The sequence below is a fragment of the Melopsittacus undulatus genome (genome assembly GCF_012275295.1).
Source record: "Melopsittacus undulatus isolate bMelUnd1 chromosome W unlocalized genomic scaffold, bMelUnd1.mat.Z SUPER_W_unloc_3, whole genome shotgun sequence".
Taxonomy (NCBI): domain Eukaryota; kingdom Metazoa; phylum Chordata; class Aves; order Psittaciformes; family Psittaculidae; genus Melopsittacus; species Melopsittacus undulatus.
Genome location: NW_022993945.1, coordinates 1133268 through 1145848, shown reverse-complemented (window position 1 = coordinate 1145848; position 12581 = coordinate 1133268).

The window sequence follows — 12581 nt, the reverse complement described above, 5'->3', positions numbered from 1 at the left end:
GCCTTGTGAGCCCGGAAGACACTGCGCAGTGCAAATAAGGTAAGCAGACGGACAGTTGGAAGGGAGCTTAAGGATGGGAAACCAGTTAAGTAAAGAAGATGAAGTAATGCTTAAGCCCTTCCAACATATCCTCTCTGAGAGAGGGATAAAGTATGATGATGAAACTCTGAAGAGGCTTTTACTCTGGTGTAAAGAGAAAAAGCTAATTGTGGAGGTTGGTGAAGCTTTTAAGACTGAGACTTGGGAGAAAGTTGTTTTTGTGTTTGTTTGTGTTTGTTGTGTTTGGTTTTTTTTGTTTGTGTTTTTTTTGTTTGTGTTTGTGTGTGTTGTGTTTGTTGTGTTTGTGGGAGATATTTCCCAAGGGTCAAAGGAGGCAAGGCCCCTTGCCACATTGTGGCGACTGTTAAAAGAGACATTAACTGCTATGAAAGCTGAGAAGGAAGTAGCCATGTCTGCCTTTCCGATGTTTTCGGACTCGCCTGAGCAACAGCCGGCTGCTGCTGGCGCGCCAGTAGCAGCCGGAGTGTTGGTTTCGGGTGAGGCGGCTCCAGCTCGAAAGCCCGTGCGTCAGAAAGTATGGATGTTTGAGGACCCAGTGCCCCCCTCCTACCCCGCAATATGCGATGAGGGGGCTTGGGAGAGGGAGGGTGCGTGACCACAACCACCTGTGGTTAATCCTTTTCGTGATGCTACTGCCCCAGAGGCAGACAGTATCTCTCCCCCGGCCCCCCACCCCCTACGGACGGGGAGAGAGAACCTTTTGAGGAGGATAATAAAACTCCCACTTTACAACACCCCCCTTCGCCTTTGACACCAGCACTTGCATCGCTCCCGTCGGAGCCGCAAAATAGCCAGGAATGGCATCGCTGGTTAAAGCTGTTAGATCAAAAGCTACAAGATTTACGAGACCACCTGGAGGAGCTGGGGCCTAAAGATAAGGAGCAAGCTCTCGAGCAATCCACAGAAGTTAACCCTTGTGAGGTGCCGCTACCGCCAACTCCGGCACTCTCTCAGCAAGCTGCTCCCAGTGCCCTGAGATGGCGTGGTCTTATTCAAGATGCGATTATAGATGGCACTATTTTACCGATTGATGTCCCCTCTGCATTTTCAGTTATTGTGAATGCCCAAGGGCAACCTCTCTGGACTCCTATGGATTGGAAGGCTATGAAAGAACTTAAAGGAGCAATTGCTCAGTATGGGTTGTCTTCCTCATATACTCAACAGATGCTAACTGCCTTATTTTCTAGTATGCTGTTAACTCCTAGTGATTGTTATCGAATAGCTGCAATTTTATTAACCCCCTCCCAGGTCTTACACTTTAAGAGTGGGTTTGAAGAGTTAGCTGCAAGAGCTGCTGATGACAACTTAGCTCGCAATCCCACTGACCCTTTACATGGTATCACATCTGACATGTTACTAGGGAGGGGCCAATTTCATCCTGATGCAGTACAGACTCATATGAGGGTTGAGGTTTTACGGCAAGCACAGCAATTGGCATTAGCTGGTTAAAAGCTGTGCCAGAGGCAGGAAAACCTAATCCCTCTTATACATCGGTAAAACAGGGAGCTACTGAGCCTTACATGCAATTTATCAATAGATTAACAGATGCTATTGGAAAAAATATTGATTTGGCATCTAATGCTAAAGAGTCTGTGCTTATGTCCTTAGCTATGGAAAATGCTAACCCGATTTGTAAGCGTATTTTACAGGCTTTGCCAAAATCTGCTGGATTACAAGAAATTATGGATGCATGCTCTAAGGTGGGCACAACAGAGGAAAAGGCGGAATATATGGCACATGCCTTTGCCGCTGCTCTCAGACCTCTTCTACAACAAGTTCAGGATGATCGAGGGGGCATGAAGGGTGTAAAATGTCATAATTGTGGACGGCTGGGACATGTTAAAAAACAATGCACTGCAAAGAAATGTTGCCCCCCCCAGGGCAGCAGCTCAAGCGTTTGTGCTAGATGTGACAGACGTGGTCACACAGCAGCAGCATGTCATTCTAGGTTTAAGAAAGATGGAACCCTGTTGGGAAACTTGGTGGTGAGCGCGACACCACCCCGCGCGATGACACAAAATCAGGGTGTCTGGACTGCGTCCCCTCCGCCACAGCAGGGAGTGCTGGAGTGGATGTGGCAACAGCAATAGATTTTACCATTACTGATACTTCTGTCCATTGCGTTCCATCTACATTAAGTGGGCCCCTTGGTCATGGGTTATGTGCTTTGCTATTAGGACGCTCATCAACATCCAGGACAGGAGTCTTTGTATTACCAGGCGTAGTTGATGCTGATTATACTGGAAACATTGGGATCATGGTGCAGACACATGCACCCCCAGTACACATCCCCAAGGATTCTAAAATAGCTCAATTAGTCCCATTTGAAGCAAAAGTTCCCCAGATGGGGCAAAAAATCAGAGGAAATCAGGCATGGGGTTCCACAGGAATCCCACACATTTTGTTTGCGTTGGATATTGCAAAGCACAAACCTGAGGACCAGGTCTCTATACAGGGCCATAATAATCAAATAATTAAATTGCCTACGGGGGCTGATGTTACTACCTCTTACCAAAATATGGTTGGATTTGGCATGGCAATCTTGCACTGCCTTTCAAATTGCCTTAATTGATTTATTTGGCCAAATTAGTGTACATTTTCCACCTCATAAATTGTTCACAGTACTAAAGAACAACCGATATGCAGATGCTACCTTTTATACCAGCAAGCCTGTTTCAGGTATAACTGTGTTTACAGATGCTAGCAAAAACATGGCTGGATATGTTTGGCAAGCAGAGGATGGTTGGAAGGAACAGAAAATACCGGGCCAATCCACCAATTCACTACAAACGTTGGAACTAAGTGCCATCGTTGCGGTGTTCCAACGATGGCCTGATACACCACTTAATATCATCTGTGACTCCTTATATGTTGTAGGAATTGTTCAGCGTCTAGAAAGGGCGATTTTAGAAGAGGTTACTAACCGCAGATTGTGGACCCTGTTGAAAACTCTGTTACATCTTGTAAATAGTCGTAAATGTGAATATTTTATTATTCATATTCGCAGCCACTCAGGCCTTTCCGGAAGCCTTTACGACGGGAATGATAAGGCAGATAAATTAGTTGCTCCGGCATGGGCAGGGCCACCAGTAGATATTTTTCAACAAGCCCGGACATCTCATGCCTTCTTCCACCAATCGGCAAAAACGTTGGTTCGACAGTTTGGCCTGTCCTTGACAGATGCCCGAGGTATTGTACAGTCTTGTCCTGACTGTCAGGGCCAAGCAGTGGGCATAGGCCTTGGGGTTAATCCTCGAGGCCTTCAACCTCTTCAGCTTTGGCAAATGGATGTGACCCATGTGACTTCTTTTGGAAAATTGAAGTGTGTCCATGTTACTATTGACACCTTTTCTCACTTCATGTCTGCCACTTCCCTGGCTGGCGAAACAGCACACCATGTAATTGTGCATCTACGTGGCTGCTTCGCAGCCACGGGAGTACCTTTACAGCTCAAAACAGACAATGCACCTAGCTATTCTTCTTCAACACTTTCTAAATTTTTGAGCAATTGGGGCGTTTCTCATGTTACTGGTATTCCTCATTCTCCTACAGGACAAGCTATCATTGAACGAACACATCAAACACTGAAACAGTTATTGGAAAAACAAAAAAAGGGGGAAGAAGGGCTTACGCCGGTAGCAAGAATACAGAAAGCTGTATATGTTATGAATTTCTTGCGACTAACAGGAGACTTTAATGACCCTCCTGCTGTAATACATGGCCAGGCACTAGGCTCAGGTTATATGAATAAGACTCAGGGTATCCTGGTCCAATACAAGGACATGGAAACTGGCGTTTGGAAGGGTCCTGTGGAAGTAAAATTAAGTGGTCGAGGATATATGTGTGTAATTACAGACTCCGGCCTGCGGTGGGTGCCAGCTCGGTGGGTGAAGCCCTGGAAAGAGCCAGCAGCACCAAAGGAGAACCAGGATATCCCCCTTGTCAACAGCTGAATGAGTTAACTGGATGAACTCTGAACTTCTTTACTGTAAGAGTGACAGAGCACTGGAACAGGTTGCCCAGGGGGGTTGTGAAGTCTCCTACGTTGGAGATATTCAAGGTCCACCTGCACAAGTTCCTGTGTGACGTACTCCAGGTTACCCTGCTCTTGCAGGGGGTTGGACTGAATCTTTCAAGGTCCCTTCCAACCCTTGGGATTCTGTGATTCTGTAATTTATCCAATACATGGGTCTTGTGAACTGTGGGTCTCTCATGAGTGTTTAAAATATAAATTACGATTATGGGATAGGTTACCCTTTTGTACGAAGTCGGTCTGTGATGCTTATGAGCTAGAAGTTAGTGAATATAAGTATATCCATGTTTCCAGTGACCTTTGGAGACCTTTATAGATATGGCTGACCACTTCTTCCAACATAGGCTGGCCACCTGTGTCGGAATGAGTGTGCTTTTTGGTCAATATAAAAGCCCAAACCTCATGCGATGTGAGGGAGGCAGAGCCTCTGCGGGGACGCCCGCTAAGGTTGAGCCTGCCACCTCGCACTGCAATGATGCTTCTCGGAGCTGATTTCCTGATACTCTTCACAAGGTCCTTGTGCCATGCTCTCTATGTGGGACTGTGTAGAGGGAGTAATGATTGTATGGATTTTGTGTTTCAAATATTGCAGTTGGGTGAAGTGTGCTTGTGGGATCCCAAGCGTGTGTGTGTGTGTGATGAGGGCAGACAGTGTTTTGTTTTGTTGTTGGGTTCATGTAATAGTTTTTACACCTATTGGGTAAGAATTTTATGCATGCTAAATAATTAACTCACTCTAGCTGTTATTAATGACTGCAGTTTTGATGTATATTGCTTCAAGCTTGTTTTCCAGACAATATGCATGTCTGATCAAAAAAAAATAAAAGGGTAATGCTATGGCAAACTTGACTGTTAACACTGTACAGTTTACTTCTGCAGCTGCTTCACATCCCCTTTGCATTAGAATGCTTCTGCTTTAAGGAGTCACTTTAACCTGTCTACTTCTCAAGAACTGATAACCCGGAGGAAGGGGTATATTTCTGTCCTACTACCTACAGGTCCACGGTGGCTGCCTGCAAAGTTTGTCAAGCCTTGCCATGAGCTGGACAGATGAGTGGAAGAATTTGATGCATCAGCTACAGGAGCTGACTGTGAAAACCCCAAGCAGAGAGAGAAATGAATGATTGTAAAACATCACTTGGAGGCAACTGAAAAGTAACAGCTTGAATATGTGTGCTTGTAAAGTAGCTATTATTAGAGGTTGTGATTTTGCATATATAACCACCTGTATTTACTAGCCAGTTGCTAACAAGAAACAGTACCTTGTATGGACTTGTCACTTGTAAAAGAGATGTTAGAGCATGCAAATTTGCAACAGCTGCTAGAAAATGCTAAGGCAAAAGCTAGAAAGATTTTAATATGATAGTACTCTTACAAAGCAGGTAATGGAACAAATTAAGAGGGTGGTAGAACTTCACTAGTAAGAAGTTTCTTTGGTTAGTCCCTTGCTGTCATCAGCATCTTCAACATGCTGATGCACTCTGTAATAGTTACTCTGCTAATGTAAATATGTGTGTGCTTTGCTGTAGTAGTGACTTGTTATTGGGTGAAGCAGGTGAAACTCTGCATTGACAACAAGGTGCAAGGACTGAGATTGACCAAATGCCTGCTATCACAGTCAAGGGCAAGACTGGGTTGGCCTCTGTGTCTGCCACCAAGAAGAACCTTTAGCTCCGCTGCTGGCTGCAACCCAGCAGGCGTAGAGCGGTGGAGACACATGCCATGCCAGACCTTGATGTGAGGGATGGCCTTCGCTGTTATCAGAGAGCCATCCAGGAGAAAAAGGGTAGGCCCAGCTGTGTACAGCTATCAACAGGACCATACTGACTGCCAGAGAAATATACAAAGCCCCAGAACTCAACAACATAAAGAAACAGCAATGACAGAAATCTTTGTACTATCTGTTCTATTATGTGTGACCATGGGTAATGGACAAGTATACTGAGCACATCTGTTAAATCCCCATTAGTCCATCCTGTTACATGGTGTGTAGGATTCACTGGTATGCCACATGTTATAAAGGTGACTTCAAGTGACTTCAAATCAGACTAATCTTACTGAAATAATGCTACCTAGAGTAGTGGGTTGTTATGTTACAGAAGTCCAGCAGTGATAGAGCAGACATACGAAATTGTAAAAAACTTTTAGTAAAACTAAAAAGGGGGATATGTGGAGACAGTGTTCTCACAGGAAAATGGATATTTGGTACATGAGCTCTGAATAACTCCGAGGGATACAGCAAGGCCGTGGGAGGCCCGAGGAAGCTTAAGCAAGCAAGATAAGAAGAAGCTGGAATTCACTGAGTGATGAGAATTGTGGACTGTTGGCAAGCGTTTGAGGTCAAGTTCTCACATCTGTGCTTAACCTGTTGGGGGTCGAGCATGGGCGCTTGAACAGGCCTACAGCAAGCTGTGAGAAAGTGAACTTCTGACCCCAGGTTAAAAGAGGAAGAAGTGTCAAGATCAGCAAAACAGAAATGCAATAACAAGATGCCAGTAATTGCAAAAGCATGATGTAACGCTAAGCTGAAGCGAAGGTGTGAAACCAATCAGGAGAGGTAAAGGGGAGCGTGTATCCCTCGTGGGCAAAGTGAAGCAGCCAATCAAGTAATGCGTGATCGCATGTAAGACAGTATATTAAGAGCAGCCTTGTAATCAATAAACGGAGCATTTTGTGAACCTACATCGTATCGGTGTTTTCTCCCCTCCACCTGGCCGCGGCATTAACCAATTATATTTTAGTCACTAAGGGTCTTCTAGACAAGTATCCAATCATGATATGCCAAATTGCTGTAGGTGTGTGTAAGCAATAGGATATAAGGAGTTAATGTTTTGCAATAAATGGCTTTTTGTCTGATCACATTGATCTCTGACTGAGTCCGTTCCGCGGCAGGAACCTGCTCACCAGAGACTGAAGCAGCAGCTTTCATGGGATGATCATTATTGACCTTTGTTCTCATTTTCAATTCACACACCCCTTCCTCCAGAACTGAGGTAGGTTTTCCATCCCACTTCCTCATGTCTTCCCTGTGATCCCGCAGGTAAAACCATAGGTGGCCCATCTCTCTCGAGCAGAAGGACACCTTTTGTTAATAGATGACATATGGGTTGGTACACGTGGGTAGCTGGACAGATTGGATAGATCATCTCTTAATTGTTTGAACTCCTGAGACAGTTTTTCCACAGCTGAAATGATGGAAGGGGTGAGATTTCCTTTGAACACTTGGAGCTAACGAATCAGTTCATCCACTGTTGGTGGTGCTATGTCATTCCAGGTTATTGCTGCCAACGAGTGGGCATATGATGATGGTGCATTCCCTTTAAGTTTTTGCCACAGGGGTTGTGTACATTCGACTTCATCTGTTTCTATGGGTGCATTACCGGCATCCTGCTAGCCATAGATCATCTGTACAATGGCTGATTCCCTCAGCGAGTGGATGCCTTTCTCAAGAGTAGTCCACTTGGCCGCATGACTTATCATCCTTGTATGAAAACCTTTCCTTTACAGCTGCCAAGAGCTGCCTCCAAAGGCTGAGGGTCTGCTTCTCTTTTGCAATTGCTTTGTCAATTCCCCCTTCCCTAGCAAGTGACCCCAGCTGGATAGCTTCCCTACCCTCTAGTTCATGACTGTCAGACCCATTGTCCCAGCATCGGAGCAACCAGCTGATGATGTGCTTCCCTGGTTGATGGGTAAAATCTTTTTGCATATTCCGTAGCTCAGTTGAGGTCTGGGTTTGAGAAGTCACCTATTTGTCCTGGGTTCAGCAGTAGCAGTCATTTTTTCTCCTTTCTAGTAGCTGGTCCAGTGCTGTGTTTTTGACTTTCAGCCTGGGAACAGCGCTGATAACTCCGATGTTTTTAGTTACTGCTCAAATGCTTAGTCTGGCCAAAGACTTTCTGAACCTCATGCTCTGCCAGGAAGGAGGAGAAGCCGAGAGGAAGCAGAGACAGGATACCTGACCCAAACTAGGCTAAGAGGTATTCCATACTACAACACATCATGCCAAGATATAACAGATAGTTACCCGGAAGGGCTAGTTCACTATGGGGTTGGACTAGGTATCAGTCGGTGCTCGGTCAGGCTGGGTATTATCGGTCGGCGGGTGGTATTGTATTCTCTTCCCTTGTTACATCGTTTATCATTATTATTACTGGTGGTAGCAGTAGTGATTTGTGTTATACCTTAGTTACTAAACTGTTCTTATCTCAACTCACTGGAGATGCATTCTTTTGATTCTCCTCCCCAAACCTCCAGGAGCTGAGTTGCAGCAAGAAGGGGGGGGGGGGGTGAGAGAGAGACTGAGTGGCTGACTGCGTTTAAACCATGGCAGTCTTACTCTTCTTCCTCGTCCTTTGATTCATGTAATAATAACTCCTGATCAGATGCTGTCCCTTGTAGTAAGTGCATTGTTTCTTATTCTTTCTTGCCTCTTTTTTTATTTTCCCCTTCCGTACAGGGGCAACCAATATTGGCACGAATTGGTCTTCTGGTTTAGCTGCAGTTATTGTCACTGTGCTTGGACTGGCTGCAGTATCTGTTGTCAGGGTTTGGGTAGTTGCTCTATTTGTCGCTGGGGTTGGTGAAGCTGCTGTGCTTAGAACTGGAGTAGCTGCACCGTCTGTTGCTGTTGGAGTTTGGTAGCTGCTGTACTTGTCACTAGCGTTGGTGTAGCTGCTGTATTTGGAGTTGGAGTAGCTGCATTGTCTGTTGCTTTGCCATCAGATCCAGGGACATTTTTTTTCACTTTGAAGGTGCTGGATAGTGTTGAACAGGGCTCTGTAAGCATAGGCCAAGCCACAGCACTTCGCCATGATTTGTCCCTCTCTGGTATGACCAGGATGACAGCACACCTCAGTTAAGTGTTTTACTATTTTTTCTGGATTTTGCACTTGTTCAGTGGTGAAGTTTCAAAGCACTGGAAGGGCCCACCAGCCTAGATACTTGCCCATACCATACTGTCCCATACAACCTGCCACTCATAAATGTCCAGCCTTGGGGAAAATCTCTTGGTCTTCCTATATCGTTGCCTAACCCTAGACCAGACCCAAACCCAACTCTGCTTAACTTTCAAGACGAGACGAAAAAAATGGTGGTGGATAATACACACTCTGTATGCGTGCCATCATGGTGATCCAGATCATAAGCAGCAGTCAGGTCTCAAGGGTGCCCAAAGGCCATTCAAAACCTTCAGAATTCTCAAATGATGCTGTAAAGAGTCTGGTGGAGTGGCTGGGATGGTAAGGGAATGTCTCCTTCATAAGTTGACCACCCGAGGAGGGGAAAAAAGATGTGTAATTGCTAAACACTTCCATTATATACCTCCTAATGTATAGAGATGATGACCACACTGGGAACACAAGCCAGATCAGTTTCATGATCAATGAGTCTATTGAATTACTAGTCATTACCATAAAGTACAGGGAAAGAAGAACCTTAGCCCAGGCCCCCCAGCCGATAAACACTAAAACAGCAAATACTGACTGTAATTAAGGTAGGACATGCTGAAATTTGGAGATCAAGAGCAAAAACTTTGAGAGCCAACAAATCAGCATTGTGACAAGTGACTATTAATCCAAAACAATGAATTTGTACCACAAATACGATTAAACACAGTCCAGTCAGATCTGTCATAATCTCAGCCCTTTGGGACCCACGTTGGGCACCAAAAAGAACTGTCGTGGTTTAAGCCCAGCCAGCAACCCAGAACCATGAAGTTGCTTGCTCACCCCCCCCCCCTCCTTCCCCCTCTCCCAGAGGTATGGGGAGGAGAATCGAAAGAATGTAACTCCCACGGGTTGAAATAAGAACAGTCCAGTAACTAAGGTATAACACAAACCCACTACTGCTACCACCAATAATAATAATGATAAACGATATAACAAGGGAAGACAGTACAACTGCTCACCACCTGCCAACCGATACCCAGCCCTACCTGAGCAGTGATGAAACCCTTCTGGGTAACTGCCCCACTTTATATACTGGGCATGACCTGGTGTGATATGGAATACCTCTTTGGCTAGTTTGGGTCAGGTGTCCTTTCTCTGCTTCCTCCTGGCTTCCCCTCCTCCCTGGCAGAGCATGAGACTCACAAAGTCCTTGGTCAGACTAAACATCGGAGCAGTAACTATAAACTTTGGTGTTATCAGTGCTGTTCCCAGGCCGAAAGTCAAAAAACACAGCACTGCACCAGCTACTAAGAAGGAGAAAAATGACTACTACTGCTGAACCCAGGACACTGTTAAATAAAATGCAGGACTGAATATACAGGCTCAGGGTGAATTGCATCTTTGCAGCAGGAGCTCTTATCGTCACCTTCCCTGGTTGTGACAGCTTTACAAGATTTCTACAAATGTCTTCTACAAAGAAGAAAGGTCTCAGTTGTATATCAGAACCAAGTTGTGATATAAATTCATTTCCTATTTTTACCCCAGGGGATTATGCACAGGACATTGGAAAAGCCCCAGGAGCTCCCACAGCTGCAAAGGAACGCAGCACTGTTCAACACCAAAAAATTCCTGAGAGAGAAAAAAAAAGCAAATAAGATGTTCTTAGGACTCAGCCTACATAAGGTAAAATCGTATTAGGTGATCAAATTGTAATTTAAAAACTGTAATGATAATCCATTGCATCTGTAGCAAGTATAAGCAAACCCAAGTAGAAATGCAAGCACAGCTAAATTAAACAATACTAAAATCTCATTGGATGTACACCAGTTCTTTATTTTGCTTCCTACTCTTCATTTCTTCCTCTTTTTCACTTTACCCTTTTAAAGCTATTTCTGTCGTGCTGGACTCCACTCAAAACTGCTCCTCACAGAGCTATCAGCTCCAGGTGGAACACTGTTGTTTCTGAGGCTGATATGTTACCTACAACCAAGACTTATTTTATTCACAGCAAGACTGAGATGAACACATTCCCTTTCCAACTGGTGGAGGAAGAGAAGACTTCTGATAGCAGAAAGCTGAACTTCATTGCACATTCCCACATCCTGGGAAAGCCTCACAGGGCAGTAACCATCCCCAAAATAAAAAGTATTTTATTACACTTTTATTTTTAAAGTGCCTGTATTGCAAATCCATCCACAACTGGTTAAGACATCTGTAAACAGTAGAAGCCTTTTGCTAGAAACCCTCTCACCTGTAAAAGTAGACCAACAATGTAAGGTCCAATTTTTTCTACTAAATATACCTGACATCTGACCCACAAACGTGAAGCTGGAATTTCTGATTAACATCAGTCAAAATTCAGCAGCCAAACATCTTGTCCAGTCAAAACCAACATTAACTGCAAGGACCTGATATCAAGTAATATATTGAGTGCTGTTCACATGCAATTTTATCTGGGCTGCTCTGTGTCCTGGATTCAGCTGTAGCAGTTATTTTTCTCCTTCTTAGTAGCTGGTGCAGTGCTGTGTTTTCAACTTTATTCTGAGAACAATGCTGATAACACACCGATGTTTTTAGTTGCTGCTAAGTAATTTTCACTCTGATCAAGGACTTTTCAGTCTCATGCTCTGCCAGTGAGGAGGGGCACAAGAAGCCAAGAGGAAGCAGGGGCAGGACACCTGACCCAAACTAGCCAAAGGGGTATTCCATACCACAGTAACTCATGCCCAGTATATACACTGGGGGGAGTTACACAGAAGGCCCAGATCACTGCTCAGGTCAGGCTGGGTATTGGTTGCTCGGTGGTGAGCAATTGTATTGTGCATCACTTGTGTTTATTGTTGAATTTTCCTTTTCCCATTTTAGTTTTATATTCTCTCCCCTTGTTATTTCCCTTATCAATATTATTACTGGGGCTCTTTCGCGGACACCCCCTTGTCATGGGGAAAGAGCTTGCGTGCCCTTGTGAAGTTGGGAGCTATGCTGGTGGTGGCATATGCCTCCAGTAGGGTCTCCCATGCCAGACAGGTCTCAAATGAAGGGTCAGACAAAGTGTGTCCATGGGCAGGATGGGCTCACTAGCCTTTGGGCAGCCATCCTAGGAGAAGGAAAACTCTAGCTTCAAACCCAGGCAGATGGAGCTTGTCTAGCCTTGTAAGGCCATCCATCTAAGAGGAGGATACTCTAAACAAACCTACAACCTGAGGACTTTGCTGTTACCGTCCAAGCTCGCTAGGCCCTGGCAGATAAACCTCAGGTGTAAAGGGTGGGGCCAGTTCTGCGTACGCTGTGCCTCGCCTAAAAAATCCACTGCACAGGCCCAAAGGGTTTACCCACACTTGCAAAGCCCTGTAGCAACAGGCAAGGGATGAAACGGCAGGTGATAAGGTGCACTGGAAGTCACAGACCCAACCCTGCATGCAGGCAGTTCAGGACATTGGTCACTCGAGACTGACCCAGAAGATGACAGTCTTGTTAGGCAACATCCTGAATGACCAAGCAGCCTTTTTTTCAAGGAGAGCACTGCTTGCTCCATATGGAGAGAGGTCTAGAAAAGGTGGCCTAACAAAAGCTCATCTCCCCCTCCACCTGGTTGGCTAGCC